Here is a 21,492-nt window from a genome sequence, read left to right on the forward strand (position 1 = left end):
TCCTCTTTTCAATACGTCTTCCTTTCGCTTAAGACTCCCGAGCCACCTGTTCTTTTTAGAGAGCTCCCTTCATGATCTCCTCCTGTTGATTTGAATGGAAACGGAACCGTCTAATCCCTTTTTAAAACCTTCTCAGGCACAAGGGCTGTCATCACATTCTGTAGCAGCAAATCCCATTAACCAAGTCCTTTGTTGTCGGAGGAAAATCCTTTGTTCTAATCAAGTTCATACCAGCCCCACTGAAGATCCAGAGAGGGAGTAAAAGACAACGTACCTCTCCAGTTTGAAGGTAGGCAACTCATGGGACAGCAGAAGGAAGGACCCCAGGAAGCCAAGGAGGAATGCAAATTCAGTCCAATCAGCATTCTTGGTTTTTTTTCCCCTCACTGGGCCTTTCCTTTGGTTTAAACTCAGTTAAGCTTTAGTGAAGAACTAGCTGATAACCCAGAGTTGCCCAGGTATTTATTTATAGGGGGAAAATAAATACATATTTATTTTCAGACCAAATGTAATTTCTAATATTGGATTTTCCCCCTTACCAGAGGGAGGCCCCTTGTGGAGTACTGTGAAGCCATTACCATGGCAACTCCAATGCATCCTACAGTAGACGCCATTTTACAGTGGTACAGTAGAATCCATTTTACGGCAGTACAGTAGAAGCAATTTTAAGGCACAACAGACTGCATCTTAACAGAACACACACCCTGAGGGATGTTAGGGATATTAGGGGTGTTTTACCCCCACAATGGTTTTTTTCTAGAGAGTAAGTAATCTATGCACCAAATTTGGTTGAAATTTCTCGAGACGTTCCAGAGGTATGCTGGAACATACACACACACAGAGCCATTTCTCTCTCTCTCCCCCCTCTCTCTGTATCTATCTATCTACCTATCTATCTACCTACCTATCTACCTACCTACCTACCTACCTACCCATCCATCCATCCATCCATCCATCCATCCATCCATCCATCCATCCATCCATCCATCTATCTATCTATCTATCTATCTATCTATCTATATCTCTCTCTCCCCCTCCCTCCCTCCTTCCCTCCCTCCCTCTCTCTCTCTCTCTTGTCATTGTATTCAGGTCTTTTCCCATGTAAGATTGACATTGTCTTGGCAATGTTTTGGCGAGGTCTCCCTTGCCATCTTCAGGTGGTGTTTTCGGCTTAAAACGGCAGCTCCGACTACACTTTTAGCCGAAAACACCAGCCTGAAGATGGCGAGTGAGACCTCGCCGAAACGTTGCCAAGACAATCTCAATCTTACACGGGAAAAGACCTGAATGCAACAAAACCAGCATATATATATATATATATATATATATATATATATATATATGTATGTATGTATGTATGTATGTATGTATGTATGTATGTATGTATGTATGTTACTAGTATAGATCTATTTCAAGCTATTTAGCTCTCATCAGCTAGCCATACCCTATGTTGGGAATCGAACCTGTGCTCTATTGCCTCTCAGGCAGATGTGTTAACCATTGAGCTACAAGGCTCGACTCCTTATCAGCCAGCCAGGGTGAGAGGAATATATTTAAAGTCACAACCCCTGGTATGCCCAAATATGGGAGGAAGGTCACACTTCCACTCTCTGTCTTCGGCTCGTCACAAGAGACCATCCAGACAGAAACCCAATATTTTTTACTGTTGCCTTTTTTGTTACATTTGTTATATTTATTATATTTATGCTGATAAATAAATAAAGGGAGACTAGTATAGATCTATTTCAAGCTATTTAGCTCTCATCAGCTAGCCATACCCTATGTCGACTTACGACCGCAATTGAGCCCAACATTTCTGTTGTCAAATGAAACATTTTTTTGCCCGATTTTACAACTTTTCTTGCCACATTTGTTAAGTGAATCACTGCACTCATTGATAAGTGAGTAAACCCGGTTGTTAAGTGAATCTGACTTCCCCATTGACTTTGCCGGTCAGAAGGTCGCAAAAAGGGGACCCCATGACCTTGGGACACCGCAACGGCCATAAAGATGAACCAGCGGTCAAGACTCTGAATTTGGATCATATGATCATGAGGAGGCTGCAAAGGTCGTAACTGTGAAAAATGGTCATATTTTCAGTGCCGATGTAACTTTGATCGGTCACTATTTGTAAGTTGAGGACTACCTGTATTCATGACAGAGAAGAGCTCTTAGGCATCACCCAGAGGAAGCCATGGCAAGGCAGAGAGGAAGGAGATGTTTATGTGTCATGTTAAAATGTGGAGACTCTGGAAAGAGTGCAGAGAAGAGCAACAAAGATGATTAGGGGACTGGAGACTAAAACATATGAAGAACGGTTGCAGGAACTGGATATGTCTAGTTTTATGAAAAGAAGGACTAAGGGAGACATGATAGCAGTGTTCCAATATCTCAGGGGTTGCCACAAAGAAGAGGGAGTCAACCTGTTCTCCAAGGCACCTGAGGGTAGAACAAGAAGCAATGGGTGGAAACTAATCAAGGAGAGAAGCAACTTAGAACTAGGAGGGAAATTTCCTGATAGTTAGAAAAATTAATCCATCCCCACAATCACCTGATAAACAAAAATGAAAATGAAACAATGAAACAAAAAAGAAAAATGAAATGCACAGATACAGTATAGGTAGCACCTTGCTCAATAGTAGTAACTGTGAGAGGGACCTTGGGAGTCCTAGTGGACAACCATTTAAATAGGAGCCAGCAGTGTGCAGCAGCTGCCAAAAAAGCCAACACAGTTCTAGGCTGCATAAACAGAGGGATAGAATCAAGATCCTGTGAAGTGTTAATACCACTTTATAATCCCTTGGTAAAGCCACACTTGGATTACTGCATCCAGTTCTGGTCGCCACAATGTAGAAAAGATGTGGAGACTCTAGAAAGAGTGCAGAGAAGAGCAACAAAGATGATTAGGGGACTGGAGACTAAAACATATAAAGAACGGTTGCAGGAACTGGGTATGTCTAGTTTAATGAAAAGAAGGACTAGGGGAGACATGATAGCAGTGTTCCGATATCTCAGGAGCTGCCAAAAAGAAGAGGTAGTCAAATTATTCAACAAGGCACCCAAAGATAGAACAAGAAGCAATGGATGGAAACTAATCATGGAGAGAAGCAACTTAGAACTTACGAGAAATTTCCTGACAGAACAATTAATCAGTGGAACAGCTTACCTCCAGAAGTTGTGAAAGCCCCAACCCTGGAAAGCTTTAGGAAGATGTTGGATAGCCATTTGTCTGGAACGGTATAGGGTTTCCTGCTTAAGAAGGGGGTTAGACTAGAAGACCTTTAAGGTCCCTTCCAAGACTGTTACTCTGATCCAAAGTTTTGATAGATATGGGACACCATTCAGAGTCTGGATGCAACCAATGAAAGAGGGTAGAGGAGAACCAAAAGAAAAAGAAAAAAGCCGAGAGTGTTGGAAGAAGAGGCCTTCCCAAGCGTCCTTCTTCCTCGAATGCCAAGATGGTTATCAGCCATTCCCATTTATGATCTCATGGCAATTGTGTCAGACGCTGCTCGATGATTCCAAACCAAGGAGGGAGTGAATGAGTTTTGGGTGTGGGTTTGTATGTGTGCGTTGCACACACACACACACACACACACACACACACACACACTTGTGAGGCACATATGCTTGCTCTCACGCCAGGGCTGCTCTGAGCCAGGAAATCCGATGGCCAGAAGGTTGTCTCCTCCTCTCTCCAGGGCAGAGACGCTGTCAAGAGAGAGAACGGAGGAGTGAAACAGTCGGAGAGGCAGCAGCGAGTGATTAAATGCGGCTATTCTCTGTTCCAGCCTGAGCATCCAACTTTTTGCAAGTAAGATGGGAAACCTGCAAGATACTGTGGATACTGCAGAGGGCAGGGAGGGTGACAGAGGAAATCCCATTTCACTGTAAAGGAGGGAACTTGCAAAGGGTCATTATGGAGATTTTTTTATTTTTTATTTTGGTAAAGCAATGAGTTCCTGGGCACAATGGGACATGGCAACAAAGGAAAAGATACTGATGGGGCAAGATCAAGACCCGGAGTGGGAGATCCAGATGTTTGAGGCACAGATGTTAGCTCTCTTCTTTTCTTTTGTCTAATCAAAGTGACATTTGTGCGAAGAGAGCGAGAGAGAGCACTAAATTAGGATGATGGATAGAGAAAATGTTTGAATGAGAGGAAGTGAAGAGAGACAGTGAAAATGAGCACAGGGAAAGGAAGTTTGAAGGCTCCCCGAAAAAGAATTCAGCCTGGGGTACCCGATCGAGCCCAAAACTAGCCTAAGGAACTGCTAAATTGCAAGATATGTTAATCTAGTGAAGATGAGCTTTGAAATGTGAATGGAGAACATTTGATGTACTGAAGCCATCTGCAATCCCAGCTAAGTGGAACTGGACTGGTCCTATTTGGGAAATGGGGGGACATGGTTGGAGTGTTCCAATATTTGAAGGGCTGCCGCAGAGAAGAGTGGGGGGGGCAATCTATTCTACAAAGCACCTGAAGGCAGGTCGAGAAATAATAAATGGAAACAAATCAAGGAGAGAAGCAGCCTAGAACTAAGGAGAAATTTCCTGACAGTGAGAACAATTAATCAACGGAATGGCTCACCTCCAGAAGTTGTGGACGCTCCATTAATGGAGGTTTTTAAGAAAAGATTGGACAGCCATTTGTCTGAAATGGCATGGGGTCTCCTGCATGAGCAGGGGGTTGGACTAGAAGACCTCTAAAACCCCTTTCAACTCTGTTATTCTGTCGTTCTGTTATCCTGACTTTCCAGGCACTTTTCTGATATTAGAACTTCCAGGAGCATCTAATTTGTAGGATGAAGGCAGAGCTAATCTCAAAGGTGTTTTTTTTAAAAATGTTCTTTTGATTCAGATTAAGTAGAATAATCTAATTTGTGGGGCAAGAGAGACAGGAAAAAAGAGCAGACACAAAGTGGAAGATATTTTATAGTAATGAATTGTATTTGTTTATGCGGTAATTGTACTGTATAAATATGAGCAGTTATCAGTTACAAAAATAGCTCAAAATCAGAAGTATGGTAGCATCTTTTCAAATGAACATATTTAATTCAAAGGCATAGGATTTCATGACTTTAGTAAGGAAATGTGCTGTAGCTGGTGGTAGACGTTGTCTTTGAATAAAATGTATCAATATTTATTGGTCTGAGCAATATCAAACTCTTCTGTGTTATGGCTAAGCCTGGCTTTTCTATAAATATAGATAAAACAGTAAATTTGCTTGAATGGAGTTAAGTTAGCAGAGTTATAAAAAGGAAAGAGAGGGAATAAAGTGGAATAGAAGGAAGATCAGTGGCTCAGTGGCTAAGACACTGAGCTTGTCGATCAGAAAAGTCGGCAGTTTAGCGGTTTGAATCCCTAGCACCAAATAACGGAGTGAGCTCCTGTTACTTGTCCCAGCTTCTGCCAACCTAGCAGTTCAAAAGCATGTAAAAATGCAAGTAGAAAAATAGGAACCACATTTGGTGGGAAGATAACAGCATTCTGTGCCCCTTTGGTGTTTAGTCATGCCAGCCACATGACCATGGAGATGTCTTCGGACAGTGCTGGCTCTTTGGCTTTGTAATGGAGATGAGCACTGCCCCCTAGAGTTGGAAACGACTAGCACATATGTGCAAGAGGAACCTTACCCTAAGTGCCACTGAGTTTTAAAAAATATTGATAAAAGAATACCAGTAGCTGGAAAGAGAGAAGAGGGAAAACCAATGAAGATAGATAAGTGAATCTGTGTTTTTCAAACATGACAACTTTAAGATATGTGGACTTCAGCCCGCAGAATTCCCCAGCCAGTTCTCACATCCCAGCTGGCTGGCTGGGGAATTCTGGGAGTAGAAGTCTACATATCCTAAAGTTGCAAAATTTGAGAAACATCAAGTTAGATAGAGCAGCATGTAATAGAGCAGTGAGGGATCCTAGGTGGTCTTTGAGCTTAGTTGTTTTCTTGCTGTTATCTCGTTACCAAACTTGGTAACATCATCAGTGCTAGTCACTAAAAGACCAAGGACCTCTCAGGTCAACCCTGAGCTACACATATTCTCCTTTATAGATAGAAGGGTACTTCTTAAACCCTTTTCTTCTTCAGCCAAAATCACTCATCGAAAAGTCATTGCCTAAATGTCTCTGTTGTGATTGGGCAAAGGATTTGAATGTTGTGACCCAAAGGGAAACTAATTTTACCTCATTTGGGATCATTTACCCTGGTTTGGGAAGCACTGAGGTAGAAGATAGCAGAGGAAAATGACAGGCAACTGTTTAACAGGGCAGAGACGGGAAGAATATGCACAACTCCAAATGCCATCATCCCTGACCACAGGTTAGAGGAGCATAAAAAAAGAAATTGAGGAAGAGATAGAAAGCTGCCAGTGAGGAGAAAAAGTGATGAGCGCTAAATAAGATTTGAAAGATATGATATTTTAGAGGCAGAGCTAGGCAGGGGGAGAAAGATTGTAAAATTAATTTTAAAAGGGAGCAGAATAAATGAGAGTTTCCGCCTGAGGGTGGATCGGCTAATAACGCAAAAAAGATCATCAAAATCCAGGAAAATGACATGTCAGGGAGATGGAGAAGAAATTAATATCTGTATTAATTTGTGGTTTGCAATAAGACTTGACCGGGTCTCACAAAGGTGAGTAAACTTCCTCTTAGTAACAATAATAGATCTAGTAGTAATAATCCCCAATTCTTTGTTTTTGAGCTCAGCTCCTGCTGATTGCAAACTTTCCGTAGCAATGACATATTGTAGTTTGCCACTGCTTATACCAGAATGCTTTTTTGCCTCAGTCTTTGGATTTCCTGGTGGCCCCTCATCCCAGTATTAAACAGGTCTGATCCTCCTGAATTTTTCAAAAACAGCCCACCTAGTTGAATCTCCCATCATTCAGTCAACATGGACTATTGGAAGTGATCTCTGCATCATATGAGAGCTAAGAGTTGGTGTGAAGGGCACTGTGCTTCCTCTGCCAGCACTTGTCGAGTTAAAAAGCATTTTTTTTGTAGCCACTCTTCTAAGTTTAAACTCTTCTAGGCTTTTGCTAGTAATTTTTTTGGAGTCAAAGGCTGGGGTTTCATTAGCATCTGTCCTTCCTTCATTATTAGGAGGTATTTTGAGTCTAACACAACTCAGTTGGCCAGGGAATTCTGAGAGTTTAAATCCACACATCTTAAACTTGCTGAGCTTCAGAAACACTGTTCCATGTGTATGTGTGATATTTTTTAACAGATTAACAGAATTGGAAGGGACCTTGTAGGTCATCTAGTCCAACCCCCCGCCTAAGCAGGAGACCCTGCACCATTTCTGACAGATGGCAGTCCAGTCACTTTTTGATGAAGCTTCAGTGATGTAGCTCCCACAACTTCTGGTTGTTCTCACTGTCAGAAAATTTCTCCTTATTTCTAGGTTGAATCTCTCCTTGGTTAGTTTCCATCCATTATTCCTTGTCTGGCCTTCAGGTGCTTTGGAAAATAGGTTGAACCCCTCCTCTCTGTGGCAGCCCCTCAAATATTGGAAAAATGCTGGACCTTCTCTTCACTAGACTAGTTATGCCCATTTCCTGCAACTGTTCATTGTATGTTTTAGCCTCCAGTTTCCTAATCATCTTCGTTGCTCTTCTCTGCACTCTTTCTAGAGTCACAACATCTTTTTTATAGTGTGGTGACCAAAACTGGATGCAGTATTCTAGGTGTGGCCTTACTAAAGTTTTATAGAGTGGTATTAGTACCTCATAGATTGGTATTAGTACCTTACTTATTCTACAATTTACTCTCAGTGGTTAGAGGTATTTGCAAGTGGATGGGGTAGGAGAAGAGGGATTCCTCAGGGAGTAAGTGGTTCAGCTTAACTGTCTGTAAAGGTGTTGCAAAGTTTCCGTGCCTTATTCTCAAATCCATGCCAAATAAATGAATTATTATTAGTTGTCCATCAACGATGATGATTTGTTAAAGGTAAAAGTAAAGGTTCCCCTTGCACATTTGCGCTAGTCATTCTTGACTCTAGGGGGGGGTTGCTCTTCCCCGTTTCAAAGACGAAGAGCCAGCGTTGTCCGAAGACGTCTCCATGATCATGTGGCCGGCACGACTCAACACCAAAGGTGCACGAAACGCTGTTACCCTCTCACCAAAGGTGGTCCCTATTTTTCTACTTGCATTTTTACGTGCTTTCGAACTGCTAGGTTGGCAGAAGCTGGGACAAGTAACGGGAGCTCACTCTGTTACGCAGCACTAGGGATTCGAACCACCGAACTGTCGACCTTTCTGATTGACGAGCTCAGCGTCTTAGCCACTGAGCCACCGTGTCCCTCTTTGATGATTTGTTAGGGTTGCCCCATTCTGGATGGCCCCATGCAGGACCTCTATGTTCAAAGGCAGTAAACATACTTTGCAAATACCGTATAGACTTTGAGTCCAGACTGGAAGAGGTCCTCAAGAAATTTGGGCAGGTGGGCAGGTCAATAGGGTACCAAGAGAAAGAAAGTCTGTATTAACTTTCAGGGTTGAATTTAGAAATCTTTGGTGCTCTCTGAGTTTGGTTGTTTTTGTGCAGATGTTTCATTACCTTTCAAGGTCACATCTTCAGGGCAAAGGAGGATGGGGTTTGCTCTGAAGCAATGAAGATGTCACTGAGTTGGGTAATGAAACATCTGCATCAGTGGTGGGATTCAAATAATTTAACAACTGGTTCTCTGCCCTAATGATCAGCTGGGTAGGCGGGGCTCAGTGGCTCATGTGACCGTGTGGGAGTGGCCAACTCAACATCACTCATGTCGATGGGCGCTTCGCCTTAGCTGTTGCAATGTAATAAGGGTTAACCGGAGAGGCAGTTTCTGTAATCAGGAAAATAAACATTAGGCTAGAAACAACACCAGAATGTTTTCTTCCTGCCTTCCTCACAGGATTAGCCCTGTAAAGTGGGGAAAAAAATAAGATGTCTTCAAACAACCGGTTCTCTGAACTGCTTAGAAAGTTACTAACCGGTTCTCCCAAATAGGTGCGAACTGGCTGAATCCTACCACTGATCTGGATGAAAACCACTAAGCTCAGAGAGCACCAAAGACTCCACAGGTCGGAAGGGCTAGCAACGGATGAAGCTTCTTGGATGAGAAGCGAAACATTTTCTTCCTCCTCCTCAAGGAATAAAACAGTCCAGTTGCCTTTTGAAAAAGCTTACCTTTGAGACAACTATGACCTGGATGACTGAGAATCTCCACAGATACCTCAGAAGAATCCATATTATCCCCTTTCTATTTATTTATTTATTTATTTATTTATTTATTTATTTATTTATTTATTTATATAATTTATACCTCAGAAGAATCCATATTATCCCCTTTCTATTTATTTATTTGTTTGTTTGTTTGTTTATATAATTTATACCTCAGAAGAATCCATATTATCCCCTTTCTATTTATTTATTTGTTTGTTTGTTTGTTTATATAATTTATACCTCAGAAGAATCCATATTATCCCCTTTCTATTTATTTATTTATTTATTTATTTATTTATTTATTTATATAATTTATACCTCAGAAGAATCCATATTATCCCCTTTCTATTTATTTATTTGTTTGTTTGTTTGTTTATATAATTTATACCTCAGAAGAATCCATATTATCCCCTTTCTATTTATTTATTTATTTATTTATTTATTTATTTATTTATTTATTTATTTATATAATTTATACCTCAGAAGAATCCATATTATCCCCTTTCTATTTATTTATTTATTTATTTGTTTGTTTGTTTGTTTATATAATTTATACCTCAGAAGAATCCATATTATCCCCTTTCTATTTATTTGTTTGTTTGTTTGTTTGTTTGTTTGTTTAATTTATAGGCCGCCCAATCCCGAAGGACTCCTAGGTATATATTCCTTAGTCCTCCACAGGTCAACCAAATTGAGACCAAGGCACTAAGCCATTTTTTAGCTGGTAGTCCCAAGGGTGTTTTTTTCAAGAGGCAACTGGCCTTTTTGGTTTTTCTTTGAAGACATTTCGCTTCTCATCCTAGAAGCTTCTTCAGAGCTGAAGAAGCTTCACGGATGAGAAGCAAAATGTCTTCAAAGAAAAAAACCAGAAAGTCCAGTTGCCTCTTGAAAAAAGCATCTTTGGGACAACCATGACTTGGATGACTGAGAATCTCCATAGTCTTCCAGCTGGAAAGGCAACTCAGTGCAGCAAAGAGACAGCTTCTCACTTCTTTGCTACCACCTAGTGGTCTTCTGGAGTTTTGCATCCCAGCTATGGTAACGCAGCCACAATATTTAGATGACTTAAAACTCTCTGTTTTTTTTTTCTTGAGCTGACCTGTTAAAAGGTTATTTGAAATTCCTCCCCATTAACAATATTTAGCCCACCAGGATGGGAAGGCATGTTGCAGGTCCTATCCATTAGGGAAGGTCACCTGGCAAGACCAAGAAAAGGGGCCTTCTCGGTGTTGGCTCCCTCCCTATGTAATAACATTCCTGTAGAGATAAGACTGCCCCCCCTCCACACACACACCTTGTTATTTTTCTGGAAGACTCTGAAGATATGGCTTTGTCAACTGACCTGGGGACTACAGGTTGATATAGAGCTAATAAAGTGGCTAGTGTGATTGTATCTGTTGCCCCCTTAGGGTTATGGTGAGTAGTGACGTTTTATGGATTTTATATTGTGGATTTTAAAGCTATATACCACTGGAGTCACTGTATGTGAGTTGGGAGGCCATGACAGATGATGATTAGATAGATAGATAGATAGATAGATAGATGATAGCAATCTCTCTCTCTCTCTCTCTCTCTCTCTCTCTCTCTCTCTCTCTCTCTCTCTCTCCCTCCCTCCCTCCCTCCCTCCCTCCCTCCCTCCCTCCCCCCCCTCCCTCTCTCTCTCTCTCTCACACACACACACAACAAATACACAATGGAAGGATTTGAACTCGGAAGTGAGGTTTAGCCAGCTAGGTTTCTGATAAAAGAGGAAAACGTGCTGGGTGGATCTGCATGGTTTGAATGGGATCAGCCTTCAGGTTATTTGGCACTGATCACCGACATTTCCCAATTGAAATATCAAAACTTTCCTTGCTAAGACCTTGCTTGTAACCACACCCCTTGCTATGAACATTCCTCTTTCAATCTCTGCATAGAGAGGCTAGTAAACTAATAAATCAAATCAAATCAAGAGCAAATTTGTTCTGATATTTAAAGCACTAGGCTAGAAAGTGGGAGACTGTGAGCGCTAGGTATGTTTGCCTCCTTGAGTTATTTATAAGATTAATAAAAGTGGAATATTAATAAATAAATAAACCCAATCTTTATTAAAGTCATAGGCCAGAGCAGCATGGCGGCCGAGAGGTGGAGCTGTCACCTCACAATCAAGAGACTGTGAGTTTTATCTTACGATAGTGGCAGATATTTCTCTCTTCGGGCGCCATGAGTAATTGCTGTGAATTCTGGGTTGGCATCAGAAAGGGCATCAGGCCAGTAAATGCTCAGCTCCATTCAGTCGCCTAATGCAAGGGATTACAGGGTCATTAAATGAAAAAAAAATATAGTCATAGGCCAGCATTTTTAGTAGTGCTGGCTTTTTGAGGAGAGGAAATAGCAATAGCAATAGCAATAGCAGTTAGACTTATATACCGCTTCATAGGGCTTTCAGCCCTCTCTAAGCGGTTTACAGAGTCAGCATATTGCCCCCAACAACAATCCGGGTCCTCATTTTACCCACCTCGGAAGGATGGAAGGCTGAGTCAACCCTGAGCCGGTGAGATTTGAACAGCCGAACTGTAGAACTACAGTCAGCTGAAGTAGCCTGCAGTGCTACATTTAACCACTGCGCCACCTTGGAAATAACTTGATGGGTGCTCCCTGTCAGTCTTAAAGCTTATTCCTTTAGTTTTAACCTGGTCAACGAAGATGTTTGCGGTGTTGGGTTTCATGAGACAAAGAGAGATGTGAAATTGGAAGACAGGAGGAAATTAGCAGATGGGTCAATTTTGAGTCGATATGGTATAGCACTTGTATGTATGTATGTATGTATGTATGTATGTATGTACATACGTACGTACGTATGATCTATCTATATCTATCTATCTATCTATCTATCTATCTATCTATCTATCTATCTATCTATCTATCTATCTATCTATCTATCATCTATCTTACAATACAATACAATAGCAGAGTTGGAAGGGACCTTGGAGGTTGTCTAGTCTAACCCCCTGGCCAGGCAGGAAACCCTACATACACCATTTCAGACAGATGGCTATCCAACATCTTCTTAAAGACTTCCAGTGTTGGGGCATTCACAACTTCTGGACGCAAGCTGTTCCACTGATTAATTGTTCTAACGGTCAGGAAATTTCTCCTCAGTTCTAAGATGCTTCTCTCCTTGATTAGTTTCCACCCATTGCTTCTTGTTCTACCCTCAGATGCCTTGGAGAATAGTTTGACTCCCTCTTCTTTGTGGCAACCCCTGAGATATTGGAAGACTGCTATCATGTCTCCCCTAGTCCTCCTTTCTCTTAAACTTGACATACCCAGTTCCTGCAACCGTTCTTCATATGATCTATCTATCCATCCATCCATCCATCCATCCATCCATCCATCCATCCATCCATCCATCCATCCATCTATCTATCTATCTATCTATCTATCTATCTATCTATCTATCTATCTATCTATCTATCTATCTCTACACTGCCCAGAAACTTGATGCTGCTAACTGGCTCCACAGGTGAATCGTTAATACGTAGAAAGAGCAGTCTGTAGCTCTGTATATTGAAGACTGTTGCTGTGTATATTTTATTCCTAAGGAACGGAGCCACTTGGAGATTGCTGGAAAAGTGGTCCAGGAATTCCAGCTCTAACCAATGCTGGATGACTACTTTAGTTTGATTTGATTTAGCTTATTTGATTGGATACGGTCACCCTCTCTAGACAGCCCTGCTTCAACAGCGTCGGCTGGGGCGAGTCCGTCTCAGGTCTGGCCTTTTGAATGGGAGCCAGAAAGACAGGAAGGGGGGCTGGGGGAGGGAAAGTCTGTTGGAGGAGAAAGGGGCGAGACAGAAACCTTGTTTGTATGTGCAGGTATGTGCGGGGCATCGGCCAGGCCTCTCAGCTTTCTACGGAAATGGCACTGAAATAGACATTCTCTGTATAACTTGCTGTGCTTGGGACTTGCTCAGCAGGCAAAGGAGCAGCCTTGGGGGATGGCTAGGATTGGAGAGAAGGAGCTTTCTCAAAATCAGCAGCGAGGGAAAGAAGGTCCTTTTGAATGAGAACTAAGCAGCTTTGGTGGCGCCCGTTTGGCTGGTGGTGAGGGGAGCAGGCTAGAAACCAGGTGACTGTGAAGTCTAGTACTATCTTAGGCATGAAAACTGGCTGGGTGACTTTAGGCCAATCCTTCTCCTTCAGTCCAGCACACTTCATTGGGTTATCATTGGGGGGAACATAAGAAGGAGTACTATGTAGAACCATTGGGAAACCATAGCCGGTTACAAGCCCGGATAAATGGGGAGTGTTGGTTCCCGTGGCGACGGAACCGTGAAACAAGCTGAGAACCCAATGGCAGGACAACACACGGATAAACAACTCTGTAATCCGTGACGTTCTGCCTTTGGCCTTCACAATGCAACGGTCACTGCCTTGTGGACGTTGACATTTACGAAGATTAAGTCCAAGTAAGTCCATTGAGTTCCTAATAAAGTATTAAAGGCTGGATAAACATTTAATAAGCACACAAACACTGCATGGGTTTTTCTCCAAAGCCACATTTATACATACTCAAGAAGTGAAATAATAGTAGTAACTTCTTATCATATAGAGTAGATGTCTTTAGCCTTGTGGCTCAATGGCTAAGACGCTGAGCTGGTTGATCAGAAAGGTCGGCAGTTCAGCGGTTCGAATCCCTAGCGCCACACAACAGAGTGAGCTCCCGTTACTTGTCCCAGCTTCTGCCAACCTAGCAGTTTGAAAGCACGTAAAAAATGCAAGTAGAAAAATAGGGACCACTTTGGTGGGAAGGTAACAGCGTTCCATGCGCCTTCCGTGTTTAGTCATGCCGACCATGTTTCTAAGAGTTGGAATCTAAAGCAGTTAAATGTGGTAAAATGAGAACCCAGATTTTGGGGGGCAAAATGCTGATATTGTGAACCACTCAAAAAGTGCCATAAATTACTATGGGGCAGTATACAGGCAGTCCTCAACTTACGACCACAACTGAGCCCAGAATTTATATTGATACTAAGTGTTGTGGACCACCAGCAGACAGCAGAATTGGCAGCAGATTCGGACAGTGAGGCGGTTGGGGAGGTACATGGGCCACTCCTGGAGTCTGGGAAAGGCTCTGATGAGGGCGCTGTGTCAGAGGCAGAGAGGGGGCCAGAGCCGTATGCCGGTTATCAGCTGCCTTCAGAGTCAGGCATCAGTGAGGCAGAAAAACAACTGGAGCCTGTTCCCAGTGTGCGTATGCGCAGAGTTGCCAGCCAAAGAGAACAGCTAAAAAACAGGGATAAGGCAGTGATGGGTTGCTAACTAGTTTACTACCGGTTTGTTCATGCTTGTGCGCATGCACAGAAACATCCGGGAGGGTGGGCAGAGCCTCCCGCCGCTGCCACTACTGGTTCGACCGAACCGGACCGAACTGGGAGCAACCCACCTCTGGAGTAAAGCCACATGTGAACAATGAATGGCCCCTCCCAGAGGAAATAAATGAGGAGCGAAAGGGGAGTGGAGTTTGCAGGAGACAATTAGTTCACTTAATTGGCTCATGACTCTCCGAGACTCCTTGCCAAGTTTTGCAGATATCGGCCTGGCCAGATAAAGTCTGTGACTGTAAATCCTCCCTTGAAAGACTTCGCTGTTTGTGAGGGAGCAGAATTCACAGTAAATTAATAAAAGGGTTTTTTGTTGGGACCAGGAGTTTGCTTCATGCTCTTGGGAAGCCTAGGTCAGACACTGTGAGAAATTAGTTAAGTTTATTTTGTCCCATGTTACCACTTTTCTTGCCCCATATTGTTGAGCGACATCACTGCAGTTGTTAAATTAGTAACACAGTTGTTAAGTGAATTTAGCTTCCCCATTGATTTTGCTTGTGGGAAAGTCGCAAAAGGTGATCTCATGACTCCAGGACACTGCAACCATCATAAATCAGTTGTCATGCATCTGAATCTAAAATCGCATGACCATGGGGATGCTGCAATGGTTGTAAGTGTGGGGAAATGGTCATAAGTCATTTTTTTTCAGTGCTGTTGTAACTTCGAACTGTCACTAAATGTATTGTTGTAAGTTGAGGAATGCCCGTATATGTTTAAGAGCTATTGCTATTCAGAGGGCACAAAGTTGCCTATCCCTGCTATAGATACTTAAAGTTGGTGGGGATGGATTCTGCCAATGCTATTTTTCTCTCCTAACACAATTTTTCCACATCCACATATTTCTTCTCTGAGCCTTTTAAAAAGTCATCTGTCGCAATGACTTTCCGAGCAAATTCCATGCATTAATTTGACATTGGCTCAGTAAATAGTTTACTTTTTTGTCTGTGCAGACTATCATCCCCATCAGTTATGGATAATGAGCCAAGTTTTAATGTTACGCATGACAAAAGATAGATTTTCCCTTTCTTCCACGCTCTTCATAACTCCCCCAAAGCCCAGATCACATCATCCTCTGGTAATGCTGAAAAACAGCAACGATCTTTACAAAGAACGGAATGCACATATTTCATCATTAGAATGAAAGTTGTAATATAAATACAGCTTGTGTGATTTAAAAAAAAAAAAAAAGCTATTTCATGGGCCATCAAAAAAAATCTGTGGCCTTGATAAGTTGGTGATGTGGGGTTTGAAAGATTTAATTTTTCTCAACTCAATACAGTCCTGGTCAATTTCACTAGGTTATTCCTAATGTTATGAGAAGAGGAAGAAAAAAAAATTACATAGACAAATCCGGATGATTTGTATAATCACATTAATCAGTTTAAGATGCGGTTTTGGAAAATGTTAGCCACACAGGAAGAATTTCCCCCAAGTATGTAATTTTGTGGGTCTAAATTCTCCCCCCCCTCCACTCCAGTGATCACACATAAACTATTAACATGGGCACACATGTTTCTGGTAAAAGTCACAACCCCCAGGGAAAAGAGCCTGTGAGGCAGGACTAAAGACAGACGTGGTATTCAGCGGGTTCTGACCAGTTCTGGAGAACCGGTAGCGGAAATTTTGAGTAGTTCAGGGAACTGGTAAATACCACCTCTGACTGGCCCCGCCCCATCTATTCTCTGCCTCCCGAGTTCCAGCTGATCGGGAGCGTGACCCGACAAATGCGCGCTAGACAAATGCGCACCGACAAAACCGTGCTGACAAAAGCGCGATTATGGTTATAGTTATGGTTAGGGTTATAATGTTGTTTTCACGTCCCACTATGTTGTTTGTTGATGGTGCACTTTTGTTGGCGCACTTTTGTCTAGGGAGCATTTGTCGGTGAACCGATCGGGAGGGAATGAGGATTTTGCAATATCCTTCCCCCTGGAGTGGGAGGGAATGGGGATTTTAAAGTATCCTTCCCCTGCCATGCCCACCAAGCCACGCCCAGAGAACCAGTAGTAAACATTTTTGAATCCCACCACTGATGAAAGCAGATATCAGAGACAATTCAAAACATTTTTATGTCTGTTTATTTATTTTTATTTATTTATTTGTAAAATTCATTAGCCAAATATTTGGCTAATATTCCAAATATTCTAAATTTGTTACATAAAATCTATGTGCGTTAGCTGTCTTGAGTTACCATACTTATAAAGCAATATTATTTATTTATTTATTGGAATTTTATCCTGCCTTTATAAGTAACTCTTTCCTCCTATTTTCTCCACCTGTAGAGGACAGGTGGAGCAACCTGTGAGGTGGGTGGTGCTGAGAGAAAGCGACTGGCCCAAATTTACCCAGCCAGCTTTCATGTCTAAGCCAGGACGAGAACTCACAGGTACCTGGTTTCTAGCCCAGCACCTTAACCTTTAGACCAAACTGGCTCTCTTATTTAAATTATAAATAATTTACATTAAAATAAATAAATAAACTTTTTGCTGCCTTGAGGTGTTTATAAAGTAACAAAGATGGGGTAAAAGAAATCTAATACATTTTAAAAATTCCTACTTCTCACCCAAAATAGGGGATCGAGTGTAGTGGTGAGATTCAAATTTTTCTGCTACCGGTTTGGGCGTGGCATGGCTAGGTGGGCGTGGCATGGTGGGTGTGGCAGGGAAAGGATACTGTAAAATCTCCATTCCCTCACGATCGGGAGGCAGAGAATAGATGGGGGCGGGGCCAGTCAGAGGTGGTATTTACCAGTTCTCCGAACTACTCAAAATTTCCGCTACCGGTTCTCCAGAACTGGTCAGAAGCTGCTGAATACTATCTCTGATCTAATGCCATCTGAGAGTTTTCAGTACTTTCAAGTTTCTCCACAGACCTCCACTAATTACTAGGCCATTTGATTTAATGGAGAAATGGGGGTGGAGGGGGGAAAGTATTGAATAAACAAGCCTCGGTTATGCTATATTTTATGAGCTTGAACCCATTTATAAATGTATAAAGCTATCCTTGCTAAGGACAGCTGAGGTCTTTAAAGAGAAAGCTGTAAAGGTGGCTCTTTTTCCTCATCCTTTTGGGGGGAGTGTCTTAAATAATGCTTGAAATTGAGAGACAGACAGGGAGATATCTGGCTGGAATCCAGATTGAAGCTGGGTTTTCTCTGATCTGAAGGGCCGCATTAGCGTTGGCTGTTTATAAGCTCTTAATCAAGAGAGCTCTGTTTCCTGAGTCAAAGAACTGCTTACAGCCGAATTAAGATGGACGGGCTGTTTAATTTGGATCTGGGACCTATCCTTTTGCGCATTTTGCTTGGATAAACACAAGGTTTTGTTTTGCTTCCAAGTGGGGTGTGGTGGGGCAGGAAGCCCAAGGCAAAAAACGGGGTACTGACAGCGTTGCTGAAATATTGCAAGATGCAGGCCAGCTACCGCCCGATGTGCGTAAATATGGAGGCAGCATTAATCACAACATTCTGGCCACCATTGTGACTTTGTCGATCATATTCTGTTAAACAGTCCTGGTCAAAGAATTGGAACCTGTTTGTTTGGGGTTTTTTTTTTTATTGTGCATTCTTCAAGTTACATTTCAAATATGTGCTTCTTGAATCTCAGGATTGCTAAAACACAGGTAGCCCTGGACTTTCAACAGTTCATTTAGTGACCGACACTGGAAAAAAATAACCCTGAAAAAAGTGAAACACTGAAAACAGTGACTTATGAACGTTTTTCACACTTACGACCGTTGCAGCCTTTTCCTACATGTCATGTGGTCAAAACTCAGATGCTTGGCAACTGGTTCATACTTATGACCGTTGCTTTGTCCCAAGGTCATGTGATCTCATTTTGTGACCTTCTGACAAGCAAAGTCAATGGGAAAGCCAGATTCACTTAACAACCCTGTTATGAATTTAATAGCTGCAGTGATGCCAGGGGTGAAATGCGACCAGTTCAGACTGGTTCATCTGAATCAATAGTAAAAAAAAAATGCTACCGGTTCGGGCGAAACGGTATTTCCGACGATCAGCTGTAACGCACAATTTATATTAGCTAGAATCGTTGGATTTCCTGCTTTCTAGCTAATCTAAATCGTGTGGCACAGTGGATTTCCCCCTCCCCCCGCTGTTCTACTAATATTTGCAGACTTGGCTGGCTTCAAAATGTTCCTTTTTTAGCACTGCATGGGCATGCCTCAGGCACGCATGCATGCACAAAGCGGGTGCTCAGTAGCAGACTCACCCGAACCAGTAGCAGGCTTCAGATGATTTCGCCACTGAGCGATTCACTTAAAAACTGTGGCAAGAAAGATTGCAAAATGGGGCAAAACTCACTCAACAATTGTCTCACTTAGTAACAGAAATTTTGGGTTTAATTGTGGTCGTAAGTGGAGGACTACCTATAAGTACCTTGAAAAGTTACCCATGGCTCTTCTAGAGCTACTAGATACTGAATGAAAGGCCTATATCTAGTGGAAGTATTAACTTTGGGCAGGAGAGAGGTATTAACTTTGGGGAGAGAAATACAAACCAGTGTTAGAGTAGAGTAGATGATGGAAGATGAGGTACATGATAGAACAGGTCCACCAATCCCAGACTAACAGAAAGATGGATAGTTACAACTTTGGGAACCTTGAATCTCAATCGACATTCTCACAGAAGTGCAAACTGCAAGTCCCTTCAGAGGTCCTCTAGCCTAGTCACACGCACATGCACATGCATGGGGAACAGGTGTGGGGTGCAGTGAGGTGTCATGTGCGCATTGCATTATAAGTGTGGGTGCATTGTTGCGCTTTCGGCCCATGATGACAAAAAGGGTTAGCCATCATCACTGACACATAGCTTCCAAGGGTCAGCTGCTGCCAGGGAGAAGCTGGTAATCAAGGGAATGGAAAGTTTCTGGAAGGATCTGGAAGGCACGCCTGAGAGCCCCAGCAGCACATCCTGCATTGATGCAGAACCTTAACATCCTGTCCACCTCTGTTGGCTTCTCCTGTTTATTTTTATGAGGAAGATGTTAGAAATAGAAGCCAGCTCAGGCCGGCTTCCATGGTCGATGGTCTCCTCCTCCACCAGAGCATTTTTAATTCCCTACCACATGAAAGCCAGATGGGCCTCCCATCACAATCCAATGGCCAGTTTTGGTTTTTTTGTCAACACTTTTGTCTACAAACTGGGAACAATCTGAGATTGTGCGCAACGGAGCAGCAATTCATGGATCAAAGAATTGGAAGGCATCCCACATGGAGGACAGGCCTCTTGATTTCAGGGAACTTACTAAATAAAAAGGGATGCTCAGTGGCTCAGTAGCTTAGACGCTGAGAGACATTCTCGGTATAACTTGCTGTGTTTGGGACTTGCTCAGCAGGCAAAGGAATGGAAGGATGGCTAGGATTGGAGAGAAGGAGCTTTCTCAATATCAGCAGCGAGGGAAAGAAGGTTCTTTTGAATGGGAACTAAGCAATTTTGGTGGAGCCTGTTTGGCTGGTGGTGAAGGCAGCGGGCTAGAAACCAGGTGACTGTGACTGTTTTCACCTTTGGCGTGAAAACTGGCTGGGTGACTTTGGGCCAATCCCTCTCCTTCAGTCCAGCACACTTCATTGGGTTATCATTGTGGGGAACATAGGAGTAAGAAGGAGTACTATGTAGAATCATTGAGTTCCTAATAAAGTAATAAAGGCTGGATAAACATCTAATAAGCACACAAACACTGCATGGGTTTTTCTCCAAAGCCACATTTATATGTACTCAAGAAGTGAAATAATAGTAGCAACTTCTTATTATATAGAGTAGATGTCTTTAGCCTTGTGGTTCAGTGGCTACGACGCTGAGCTTGTCAATCAGAAAGGTCAGCAGTTTGAATCCCTAGCGCTGCATAACGGAGCGAGCTCCCGTTACTTGTCCCAGCTTCTGCCAACCTAGCAGTTTCAAAGCACGTAAAAAATGCAAGTAGAAAAATAGGATCTACCTTTGATGCAGTGGTGGGTTTCAAAAATTTTTTGAACCTACTCTGTGGGTGTGGTCTCCTTTGTGGGAGTGGCTTGCCGGCCATGTGACCTGGTGGGAGTGGCTTGCCAGCCATGTGTTTTCTTTCTTTCTTTCTTTCTTTCTTTCTTTCTTTCCTTTCTTTCTCTCTCTCTCTCTCTCTCTCTCCTTCCTTTTGTCTCTCTGTCCCTTTTTCCTTTTTTTCTTTCATCTCTCTCACTTTTTCTTTCTTTTTTCTTTTTTCTTTATTTCTTTCTTCCTTTCTTTCTCTTTCTCTCTCTGTGTGGGTCTGTTTGTCTCTCTGTGTGTGTCTGTGTGTCTGTGTCTGTCTGTGTCTGTCTGTCTGTCTGTCTGTCAGTGGTGGGTTTCAAAAAATTTTGGAACCTCTTCTGTAGGTGTGGCCTGCTTTCCGGGTCCACTGGTGGAACCTCTTCTAACCGGTTCGGTAGATTTGAGGAACCGGTTCTACCAAACTGGTGCGAGCTGGTAGGAACCCACCTCTGCTTTGATGGGAAGGTAACAGTGTTCCATGCACCTTCGGCGTTTAGTCATGCCGGCCACATGACCATGGAGACGTCTTCGGACAGTGCTGGCTCTTTGGCTTTGAAATGGAGATGAGCATCAGCCCCTAGAGTTAGGAATGAGTCAGGGTTGACTCAGCCTTCCATCCTTCCGAGGTGGGTAAAATGAGGACCCAGATTGTTGGGGGCAATATGCTGACTCTCTGTAAACCGCTTAGAGAGGGCTGAAAGCCCTATGAAGCGGTATATAAGTCTACTGCTATTGCTATAAAAAAAAAATGACTAGCACATATGTACAAGGGAAACTTTCACCTTTACTAAATAAAATAAAATAAAGAAATGAAATAATAAAAAATAAAATAAAGAAATGAAATAATAAAATAAAATACTAAGTTCTGTTGTTCTTACCACCACGCAGCGCATCCCTTA

General features: G+C 42.5%; 1 protein-coding gene across 8 annotated transcripts in view; it reads left to right on the top strand.

The window, feature by feature from the left end:
- The first annotated feature begins 3,732 nt into the window (after positions 1-3,732).
- The window catches only part of LOC116504730 (tenascin-X-like), a 134,529-nt gene continuing 116,769 nt past the window's right edge, over positions 3,733-21,492 (top strand). For all 8 annotated transcript variants that reach the window (XM_032211940.1, XM_032211943.1, XM_032211947.1 and 5 more), the window contains exon 1: positions 3,733-3,814. The gene's annotated coding sequence lies outside the window, so the exon portion shown is untranslated. The remainder of the gene's footprint in view (positions 3,815-21,492) is intronic.

The sequence above is a fragment of the Thamnophis elegans genome, chromosome 2, assembly GCF_009769535.1.
Source record: "Thamnophis elegans isolate rThaEle1 chromosome 2, rThaEle1.pri, whole genome shotgun sequence".
NCBI lineage: Eukaryota > Metazoa > Chordata > Lepidosauria > Squamata > Colubridae > Thamnophis > Thamnophis elegans.